This window comes from Phoca vitulina, unplaced genomic scaffold (assembly GCF_004348235.1).
Source record: "Phoca vitulina isolate PV1807 unplaced genomic scaffold, GSC_HSeal_1.0 scaffold33, whole genome shotgun sequence".
Lineage (NCBI taxonomy): Eukaryota > Metazoa > Chordata > Mammalia > Carnivora > Phocidae > Phoca > Phoca vitulina.
Window position 1 is genome coordinate 19,281,406 of NW_022589736.1, and position 12,074 is coordinate 19,293,479.

The 12,074-nt window shown below is 39.0% G+C and overlaps 1 protein-coding gene across 4 annotated transcripts in view; it reads left to right on the forward strand.

The window, feature by feature from the left end:
• The window catches only part of CACNB2 (calcium voltage-gated channel auxiliary subunit beta 2), a 382,140-nt gene that overhangs the window by 186,716 nt on the left and 183,350 nt on the right, over positions 1 to 12,074 (forward strand). The window lies entirely within an intron of this gene.

Genomic DNA, 12,074 nt, shown 5'->3' on the forward strand with positions numbered 1-12,074 from the left:
CATTTCTCAGCTGACCGGATGCCTGAGGCATAGGCACACAACAAGGCGAGGGAGACTTTTCCCCCTCTCAGACCTGGGCGTTCCCGACCTTACCCTGCGTGCGCCACAGCACACAAACAATCACGGCCACAGAAGGCTCACATGCCTGTGTTGGCCTCAAATACTTACAATGTTTGGCAGACTTTATTTAGGTCTATATTATATGATCAACTTGCAAATGCAGCGAGATATCAGATATGCTCCTTCTAGGACTCACTATGTCATCAAGGTTTAGTTTGAGTAAGAATTAGGTGAAAATTTGATTAACCAAGCAAGTGCCAATTATTTTGGCCAATTTTTTTTTTTACCTAAATTAGTTGTGAATCTCCTAGAGATTATAACTGGAAGCTCTAACTAATTGAGACTATTGTATAAAGTCTCTTTCCTCCAGCGTGTTTAACAGAATAGCAATTTTAGAACTGTTAGTGGTAGGACTAGACTAAGTCATTAGTCTCTCTTTGGAGTGACCAGTTGAACAACCTCTCTTTGCACTGGAAGCTTCTGAGGCTTCAGGCATATCAAGTCACTTAACCAGTTAGTTAATGGCAGCAGAGTTGGAATTCACTCCATTCTACTACCTCTGAGTCTAGTGTCCTTTCCACTTTATTGAATGTACTTTCAGATTGTACTAGATAGCAGACTAGACCATCCTCTTCCAAAAGCAGAAAGAGAGCATGTTCATGGTGGCCATAATAAAGCTGAAACTAGAATGGTGGACAAGCCAGATGTTCTATACTCATTCTAATGGAGAGGCAAATATGATCTAGAAATCAATACCTTGGGTACCTTCAATGATTGCTATAAGCTGTAGAGAAAATCAAACAGGGTCCTGTGACAGAGAGTAGTTCCACCTTGGTCCCAGAGATCAGGGCTTCTCTGAGGAGAGGAGTTTACCTGAATGATGTAAGAAGGAGGCAGCCATGTGTGTGTCTCTGGGGAAAGCATTCCAACTGGATAGAAGAGCAAATGCAGATCCCTGACACTGGAATGCATGTGGTGCAGTCTGGGGACATCAGGAAGGCCAGTGTGTCTTCCGCTGTGGCGCCGACGGGCAGCGTGAGGGGAGGTGAGGTCAGAAATGTGGCCAGGAGCCAGTTCTCACCAGCCCTGCACTCTGTGCTTATTTCAGCTGCACTGAGAAACCATTAGAAGATTTTAAGCAGCAGAGCGATCAAAACGAATTCATGCTTTAAAAAAGACAACTTTGGGGGCGCCTGGGTGGCTCAGTCTGTTAAGCATCCAATTCTTGATTTGGGCTCAGGTCATGATCTCAGGGTTGTCGGATCAAGCCCCGCATCAGGGTCCCTGCTCAGCGCAAAGTCTGCTTGTCCCTCTCCCTCTGCTCCTCCCCTTCCTACTCTCTCTCACTCTCTCTCATATAAATAAATGAATAAAATCTTTAAAAAGAAGGGACAACTTTGGCTATCTGTGGAGATGGGACAGTAACCATGAAGTGAGTTAGGGGCTATTGCTAAGCAGGTCATAAGAGAGGTGACAAAGTTTGGCTCGAGTGGACAGGACTTGCCAGTGAGTTTTTGGTCTGGCGCCAGGAGAACAGTGGTGCTATTCACTACAGTGTGCAGGACTGGGGTGTTGGGTGGGGGAAGAATAAGTAGTTCCTTTGGAGGCAAGTATGTTTGAGAATCCTATTGGAAGTTCATGGGGAGGTGTCTTGTTGGCGCTACATGCAAGAGCCTGGAACTCAAAGACCTCGAATATTTAGGTCCGCCTCACAGAAACTGAGGGTAGGGAATCTAGGAGTAGGGGATAATTACTCCCTCAACGCAGGTGAGAAGTGAAAATTTCAGGTGGAAAGCCCTTAAGATGGCAGAATAGAGCAGGGCTGGGAGAAGAGGATTAAGAAATGGGGTGTGTGTATGTTGGGGGCAGGGGTATCTCAAAAACAGTGCAAACCCAGCACTTGAGGTAACCTCCTTAATCCCCAGCACACACCTCATATTGCATAATTCAGTGGCAATTGTTTTAAAGGGAAATACTGAAACATTAAACACAACACATTGAATTACATAGGTTCATTCAGTGACTATAGAAAGTCACCAGCAGTTTATCCTATAGATCACTCTGGAAAGACATTTAATGATAAGGAGAGTTTTATTATGTTAAATGCAGGTTGCAAGTACCAAAAAAAATTATGAACTATGCCTTTTGGGGTCAAATTTATTTATTTATTTATTTATTTATTTATTTATTTATTTATTATTTTTTATTTTTTAAAGATTTTATTTATTTATTTGACAGAGAGAGACACAGCAAGAGAGGAAACACAAGCAGGGGGGAGTGGGAGAGGGAGAAGCAGGCTTCCCGCGGAGCAGGGTGCCTGATATGGGACTAAATCCCAGGACCCCAGGATCATGACCTGAGCCGAAGGCAGACGCTTAACGACTGAGCCACCCAGGCGCCCTTGGGGTCAAATTTACAGTAGAAGAGATCTATGGGGGAATAAAAAGGTCAAAGGAGCCCCCAAAGCACCCTCTCCTCCTTTTATTTGTCCTAGAATAGTCTGAAGTAGCAGTTTTGATGTAGATTAAAATTACTGTGGCTCTTTATTAATAACAGTACTCAAGGATATTTTCAAGTCTATCTTAGCCAATAGTGAGGGAAAACAAACGGTGGAGAAGAGAGTTCCTTTCAGCTCCTGTAGTTGGTCAGTTATGATATGTTTGAAATTAGTACATTGTCTCAGAAAGAAAGTTGTTTGGCCAATGTAAGTTCTTAACTAATGGTAAAGTGCATAATATATTTAAAAAAGGGGGAGCAGCTCTTTTATCAAGGAGGGAAGAAGGACAAGAAGCTAGCTGAATTCCATCCACTGCTAGATTTTTTCGAAATAAAGAGGGGAGCTTTCTTTATTGGAGTGGCTCTGATTTAAATGAAGATTCTCCCCTCCTCTGCAGCTAGATGAATTAGGGCCACGATTGATAACAGACTATTTACGGGAATAAAACGTGAGGAAAGAAATTGAACAGCACGACCATTTGGGTCAAATAGTACAGATGTGGGGAAAAATTGCTTTGTTCTTTCTCATGTTCCTCTGAATCAATAACCAGTAGAAATTTGTTGGAATTTGTTGTCACATGAAATAAAAAGATAAATAAACTTAGTGACAACAATATCAGTTAGGCAGAAAGAAAATTCAATTATAAATGTGACTATTTTCATTTTGGGTTTTTTGTTTGTTTGTTTGTTTTCTCTATGGCATTTGGAATTGTTTCCTATTTTTATTTCTTTAGAAAAACAATGTGTTTGGCTGTTATTTACCAAAAACACATGGGAGGTTTAGAGTGTACACACACGTTAAGAGTTTTGTTTTCTGTTATGATTCACTGTCTGGCTAATGCACGCCATGATTATCCATATTTGTACACATATCATGTGGCCTTTTGTAATCAAAGACGACACTGTTGATGGCACGAGGTCTACATTGGGGTGTGATCAAGGGAGTTTCTTTTTTCACAATCCTTGCCGGTTAGATAAACAGTCTGGCCTTTGAAGTCTAGAGTGGCCACTCGAAATACGTGATCTCCAAAATTTTGCCTTTTTTGTTTTGTTTTGTTTTTTGTCTCTTGGCAACATAACATATTTATACTCTGGCCGCCACCCCCCATCCAGAAAGGTCTGCTGCTGTGTTAAGTTTAAAACAACAACTGGGACTGTTGCCTCAAATTGAGGATTCAGGACTATTAAAGCTCTCCTCCCTGCCTTCTGTTTATGTAGACAGATAATAACAATTCTGAATACAAATGTAGCAATACAGAGAACCCTTCTCTTGGCAGATTGGTGAGCATGCTTCTTTAGTTATAAAAGTAGCACTCCGGGAGTTCTCTAGTTCTAATGTCAATTTCATGAAGCCTTTTTCACAGTTTAGCAAAGACAATTTGGGGGTGTTTGGGGGTGTTGGTAGAAGGGAATTGGAAACAAGCTAAAGCAAAGGATTAGTGGTGTGAATGCCAGTAGGGACTGCAGAAACCTCTGGTCCTTCCATCTGAAATCTGACACCAAGGTAGCCCGTGGTCTAGATTAGATTAGATTAGATTACTGGTTTCTCGGTAGAAAATCACAGCATAACCAGCCATGTGGCTGAGCTCCCAGGGGCTGCCTCTGAAATGTTCCCAATTCACAGAGCTCGGCTTCCCCTGTCCCCGCCCTTTGCCTCTCCAACCCTCTATCCCACATTGAGGCAACCTGGAGTAGATGTAGATATGGTTTGAATTTCACAGGCTGTCATCTTGGGTGATAATTTAAAGTGCTTCACGTTGATAGCATTGATATAAAGGGCACATTTATATCAGATTTCTCAACCTCAGCACTATTGACATATTGAGCTGGAAAATTCTTTGTTGTGGGAGACTGGCCTGTGCATTATAGGATATTTAGCAGCGTCCTTGGCTTCTACTCACTAGATGCCAGTAAACCACCCACCCGTCCCAGTGTGGCAATCAAAACTGTCCCTCGACATTGCTAAATGTCCCCTAGGGGCAAAATCATTCCCAGCTGAGAACCACCCAGTTATAACAAAGAAAACTAACATTTATTTGTCATCTCTGATGTGCCAGATGCGTATTAGATGTTCCATATAATCCTGACAATTCTCTTTTGAAGTCTTCTCCCCTTTTCATAGATTAGGAACCTGAGGGATGGCAAGGATAATTGTTGCTATTTGTTTTCTTTTGTTCTGGGTTTTTTTTTTTTTTTTTTAGTTTTCCAGTACTTAACAATGAAAATGCTTTATAAAACCAGGGAAATTATTTTATACCTAGAAAAAACAGAAAATGTCATTTTTAATATCTTTATCTATACTGTGAGTGTGTATTTTAGACATTCTCTAAATTACAAACACTTAACTTGAAAATTTGCCAAACGTATGAAAAACCAAAAAATCACTACTGGAGGGGCACCTGGATGGCTCAGTCGGTTGAGCATCCGACTCTTGGTTTCGGCTCAGGTCATGATCTCAGGGTTGTGGGATCAAGCCCTGCATTGGGCTCCACACTCAGTGCCTGATCTGCTTAAGATTCTCTCCCTCTCCCCCTCCCCCCCGTCAAATAAATAAATAAAATCTTTGAAAAAAAATCACTACTGGATATTGACTTACCCACCTAAATTAAGGTCACTTTCCCTTTCCTACCCTCTTAACACTGGACAGTGACCAAATTATCTTGGATTTGTCATTTCTTCTGGTATCTGGCATGATAAACTGATCTAAAATCCTGCATGTATTTCTATTATCACCTTCCTGATTATACTTTCAATAGTCTATTTGTCCCTGATACCTGTATCTCTTATATCACCTCTCTTCTTCTCTGTTTTTCTTTGTCTTCCCAGAGTCCTCAAGAAAATATCCCTCAGTTCCATTTGAAACGAAGAAAAAATCCTATTTAGTGTGTGAAAAAAATGCTATTCCTGTAACAGGGACATACTCTTGTTTAGTATTAAAGAAACTACAGGAGCTTGGAAAGGCATTGAAATTGGCTTCCAGAATTTCCGTCCTCCTCCTCCTTTTCAAACCCCAGTTGTTTTTTGCTTACCTGAAATCAACATTAGTGACTGACATTTTTCTATTGGAAGTATATTTTAGTGGTATTATATACTAATATGGGCTAGACTTGGAAAGCTAGCAGTCACATACGTCATTGTCAGAAACATTGAAGGCTGATGTCCAAGCGTAATTTTTCAAAAATTTCAGAATGTTTATTGCAGATAAATGTACAATGAATATGTGTCAAATATTTTTTTTTAATTTATTGAGGAAACTGGAAGGATGGTAAAACCAGTTTAAAAGATTATGGGAGAGACCTAAGTATTTATAGTCATTGAAAGGAAGATACAGGGCTAAGACTGTTAAATTAGATACAGAACTGGTTACTGCTATACCAGGCAATAATACAGTCCGTTGGCTCGGGGGTTATCTTTTATACAAGATGGAAATCATTAGCATTTTTACTAGACGAATTTGTTTCTACTGGTCAAATTCATTGGCATTTCTATCAGCTTTCTACAAGTTAATATCTACCCTCACAAATATATAAAATATCCTAATCCAAAGTAAATAATGAGTTAAACAAAGGTTTCTAATTTCCCTAGAAAATTGGATAATCCTTGGTTGCCAGTTAGACACTTAAAACTTTTGGGAGGGTCGAAAAAATAATATAAACCTATTATAAAAAGTTTGAAAAATACTAAATTTTTTATCTTTTATTTATTTATTTATTTATTTGAGAGAGAGAGAGAATGTGTGTGTGTGCACAAGCCAGGGGAGGGGCAGAGGGAGAGAGAGAGATAATCTTAAGCAAACTCCCTGCTGAGTGCAGAGCCTGATGCAGGGATTGATCTCAGGACCCTAAGATCATGCTCTGAGTTGAAATCAAGACTTGGATGCTTAACCGACTGAGCCACCCAGGCACCCCAAAATACTAAATTGTTTAAAAGGAGAGAAAAAAAAAAAAACCTATACCTTCAACCCACTACCCAGATGCAACCACTATAAATAGAATTCATGTTTCCTTATATTTTTCTCTAAATATTTTTAACAGTGGAGTCACTATTATGAGAAAAAAAATTGGTAAGCTACTCTTTTTCTTTTACTTACTCTCATATATCGTATGTATTTTGTTATATAATGAAAGTGTCCTATAAACATTTTTATGTCTATATAATGATTTGGCATTTTTGATTCATTCTTTCCACTCTTTTTTCTAATCCTAAAATTATTTCTTTATTATGAATAAATAATGTATTTATTGTGAATTTTTCAGAGTTACAAAAAATACATAGAAAATAATATAGTGGCCAATGGTGGAGGTACAACCTAGTTTAAGAAATAAAATATCACTGGGGAGCCTAGGTGGCTCAGTCAGTTACGTGTCTGCCTTCGGCTCAGGTCGTGATCCAAGGGTCCTGGGATCGAGTCCTGCATCAGGCTCCCTGCTTCTCTCTCTCCCTCTTCCTGCCTCTCTTCCTGCTTGTGTGCTCTTTCTGTCAAATAAATAAGTAAAATCTTTAAAAAAAAAATAAAATAAAATACCAGTAATAGAGTTGCCCCATTCTCCAGGAATTCTGCCAGATGTACTCCTTTCAAGATGTAACCACTCTCCTGCATTTAGTACTTTTTCATATTTATTTCTATACTTTCACTACCTATAGAAAGCATATAGTATTTTTGCACCTTTTCAAAACTTTTTACAAATTGTATCCTAGGTTCTTAAGGTATAAAGGTCCTACAACTTGCTTTTCTCTGTGGACATGTTTGTGGGGATTTAATCCATGTAGTTACTTATAAACCCTTTACTCCCCTTGCTGTAGTGTCTCAAACCTTGTTTATCCACTTTCCTGTTGCTACACATTGAATTTGTTACCAGGTTTTTACTAAAATCTCCAATGTTGCTAGGGACATTCTGTTCCTACGGTTCCGTGTGGTTGTGTGAGGGAAAGAATGGCCAGCAAAGGCATGGTCATTAACAACTTCACTGCCTTCACCTTTCACAAAATCCCGAACGTGGCTGTACCAATTTATACTCCCACCAACAACATCTGAGAGTCTGATTGCTCTGCATCAGGGGTTGGCAAACCTTTTCTGGGAAGGACCGGACCAGAAATATTTAAGGCTTGGTAAGCTACACGGTCTCTCTCATAACTCCCCAACTCTGCTCCTGTTACGCAACAGCAACCATCAACCTTACATAAATGAACGAACATGACCGTGTTCTTGTAAACCTTTGCTTGGGGACGCTGAAATTTGGATTTCATCTAATTTTCGTGTGTCACAAAATACAGTCTTCTTTTGATTTTTTTTCAGCCATTTTAAAACGTAAAACACATTCTTAGCTTGCAGGTTATGCATGATGGGTAGCTGGTTAGGCTGTGCCAATAGCCCCTGCTTGATGTCCTCACCACGATCTGGTATTTCAAATACCTTAAATGTTTCTACCCGAATGGGTGTGAAATGGTAAATTGTGATTTTCATTTGTATTTCCGACCAGCAGTGAAGTCAAGCATTTTTCATGTTTCTTGGCCACTTGGGTTTTTCTCTTCTGTGGTTTATTTATTCATTTTTCTTCTCCTTATTCTTTTATATTGTGGGTCTTTTATTTATTGGCTTTTAGGAGCTCTTTCTCTCTTCTGGATAGTAATCCTTTGTTACATGCTTTGCAAACATGTTCTTAGAGTATAGTGGTTATTGTTCCATTTTTTAAAAGTCGTCTTTGGATGAAAAGATGTTTTCAGTTGAAATAAAATTAAATTTATCCAAGTGGTATTTATTTGGCTGTGTGAAAAAAAATTGTATTTTTCATGCACAAGGAGAATGTGAAAGGTGACCACAAAAGAAAGATATCACTTTCTTGTATGCAAAGGAGGAAATATTTCTTCATCGGATGTAAGCACAAGAACATTCTCGCTTGTGTTCCAGACTTTTTTCACAGTCTAGTAGTTTTCTTGAACCTGGACAGCTCGTCCAGCTGTGCAATCTGTTGTTCTATAGTAAAGAAAGTATCCTTAAGCACCGATGTTGCCAATGTTGCCCCGAAGGCTCGCATCTGACATTGATGAAATATTAGTTGCTTTCACAAGTTTGCAGGCTTTGCTCTTGCAAGCCAGCTGACGTAATTGGAAGGAGAAAAAGACCCTCCCACTTGCGTTTGTTAATTGACTTTGATGAGCTTGTCTGCGATGCCTAAGTGATTCCAGAACAGAGAGAACTGTTGTAATCTGAAGAACTTTAGAAAGTCACACTGGCTGGCTAAGGACGCACACCTCAAGCCAGCAAGGAAAAGGAGAGCAGTTGCTATGCCGGTCAGCAAAGCAAGACTTGGCTGCCTTGAGCTTTTTTATTGAGCTCTTGCCCCTGTGAAGCACATTCTTGCTCCCTGGAGAGCTGGGTCCACTTGGAACGGGGCTGGCATGCTTGACAGACGCCTCATGTCTCCTCAGACTAAGTACATCATTCCTAGGGTAAGCACTCGGGCAGGGAGGCAGGCCATTTGCAAGGTGTGGTTTAAAGAAAACAGGAATGTCCTTTATTGTTAGCGAGCTCAAGCTCAATCAGGTTCGTTGCTTCACTTTTTAAAAGTTTTGCTTATCTTGCCAGAAATGTCATTTGCAATGTGATTATGTAAATGTTCCGGAGGGGTTTAAGCAAGAAAAACTATAACCCTGGTTTTAAATTGTATGTAATTGAGATCAGTGTAGTAGCTTGCGGGAGAGAAAGAGCCTGGGAGACGCTGGAAAATGGAAATGGTTTCTCCAGCTGTGGACGGCCGGTCACTTGTTGCATTGAGCATCATACTGACAGCCCGGCCACTGAGCTGCCTTTTTTTTTTCCCCAGAAGCCTTTCTATGTAAATCAAGATGATTTGACTTCCTGCATGGCTGCAAATTCAGATTTCATTGCTTGTCACTTCAAAAATTTGTGAATTTAATGAAATACAGAAATGGGAGTCTAATGTTTAAAAAAACCTAAGCACAAAGCTTTACTGTGCCAATATTGGATGTTTGGCTCTTTTGATTCGAGATGGATCTTTGAAAGTAAAGATCGCATCATTATGGGGGCCCTTTCTAAGGGAAGGCTTCCAAGAAAAGTAATCATCGTTCTAGAACCCAAATGTAAATTAGAGCCTGTAAAAAGAAAAACCCTAAGGTTACAAAGATCTGTGCTAATAGGACACAAAAATACCTTTCTAAAATCAATAAAATACAGCTTGCCTAGAAATTCTTTCCAAGGTACCTCAGCTCCAATCCACACTAAGTTCATCTAACGAAAAAACAAAAATACTTGCTGAGAAATACCTGTGTATGGTAATCACGTGTTACATCAGATGAAAGTATTAGCACAATCAGGAAACTGGGATGAGTCACTTAATCTATGTGCTTTTAATGATCTTTTATTATATTTCATCTAAAATTTTCTAAGCACACCCTTTTCCTTCTTTGTGTTTGCCCCGTTAAATTTTGCATGCCACAGTTACATTTCTTTAGGCTCTGGCGTGCATGGCAATGTGCACACTAATTCTAAAGTGGCCACTCGCAAATATTTAATTTAGAAATTATTCAATACCTGTTTGTTCTGAGGGGCATCTGGAATCATCCTTTTCCCGTAAACTTGCCTGCTTTCTAAGAATGTGATCACACACAAAATAGCTGTTATGGCTGTTTCTGCAGAGGAGTTCTCTTACGAATTAGGAAAATGTATAATCCCGAACCCAAATTGCTAAGTATCCCAAATTGCCCAACGCATTCCAGTGGTCATTTTGAATATTTTCGGCAGTGAAGTTGGGCACAAAAACGTCACAGTTATTGAATTGGGATGTCAGTGTAGATGACTTCAAAATAGTTGAGTGGTTTATCGTACAGTTAATTTCAGTTCTGTGAAGGATGATGGGGACAGGGACGTTTTATCCTTTTAAACTACTTTCTTTCCCCCGATCCTAGATTTTTGTTTCCTATGACCTAATCACTTCTCATTTTAACTAATACCAGTGTTTGAATAGGCTGATAAATACATGGATTTTTGCCTTAATGGTTAAAATTTAAAATAAGTCTTTATAAAGACAATTCTCTTTCCATTTTACACCTTCATCCAGTCATTCTCAAAACTCCCCGATAATGACAGAAGTTATTCTTTCAATTTGGACAATCATATAAAGGGAGATCATTTTAAAAATCCATATATATCTATGCATACGTTTATGTGAATATGTATATGTATTATAGAATAACTTTTTAGGAGGCTTAATAAGCTACATGGCCCTTATTTTTGTTCTAATCAAGTATGATTTCAGCTTTTATATCAGTCGTACTTTAAAATCAGGGCAAATCCCAAATCACAAAAACACATTTAGAAACCATACATTTAATTCTTATCTTAGATTGAGGTGAAATTAATAAACCTGTAAAATTTGGTATTGATAATTACTTTTTCACTGTCTAGGGCAAAAAATATGACTCTGACTAGTATTAAGGGCATTTGTTACCTTTTTATGAATTCTGGTGTTGTTGCATTGTTAAGTTTCTTGAACTTGAATATTCTTTATGACTGAAACTGTGTACCATAATTCTTAGATCAAGATGGGCGCTCCCTCTGTCCTTGCCTCCCTTCCTTCCAACAAAAATGACCTGTCAGACTTGTGCAGGCTTTTCTGTTTATTTAGCACATTACCTGCAATTTCATTTTTTTTCTGACTGTGGTTAAGAGCAAAGTATTTGAATCCAGTCAGACTTGACTTTGACTATTAGGCCATTCCCTTAATAATAACTGTGTGATCAGCAAATTTTGATCATCTCTGAATTATAAAATTAAGAATACGAATATCTGCGTTTCCAGTAGTGGTAAGAACTTTTCTTAAAAATCGCAATGCATATAGACTGGTTAGCACAGTACCTACTGTTACTAAGGGAATGCACTTACCTATCTACATTTTCTACCATGGCTAATAATGAAAGAACTTAGCTCTGAGATCCAAAACCATGATCTCTAGGAGAGGCAGCAAGGGAAATTTGTGAGCTGTTTTTGATTTGCATATTGGAAGAAAGAGAGATTAAAATAAATAACAGTCCTGCGAAGTGGGACTCCTAATTGGATATCTGCGGACCTGGGATCGATCAGAGGGCTGGGTGAAGGCAAGTGCAAACCCTCCGGAAATGATATGCAAATATTTGAGTCTACATATACATTCTCATTTTCTAGTTCCGTAGATGCTTACTGTGGCCCTCAACTCCCAAACAGTAAAGCACCAGAGCTCCTGAAATACGATCAGTCCGAAAGAACAAAAAAAGATGAAGGAGATTAAATGTTCTAAGAAGTCTAGTAATTTTTGAATTATTATTCTTTCTTTCTCTTTACCTTTCTATTGCTATAGCAGTTGAGAAGGGAAAAAACAGGACGTTGACGGGAGCCCATGTATTCTGTAGGGGAGGAGAACTTTCCCTTTCTTCCCTTCTGGGTTCTTTGGCTGCTCTCATAATTAAATTGACATGAAACAGATGAACAGGAAAAAAAACAAATTTAATTTTGTACATACGGG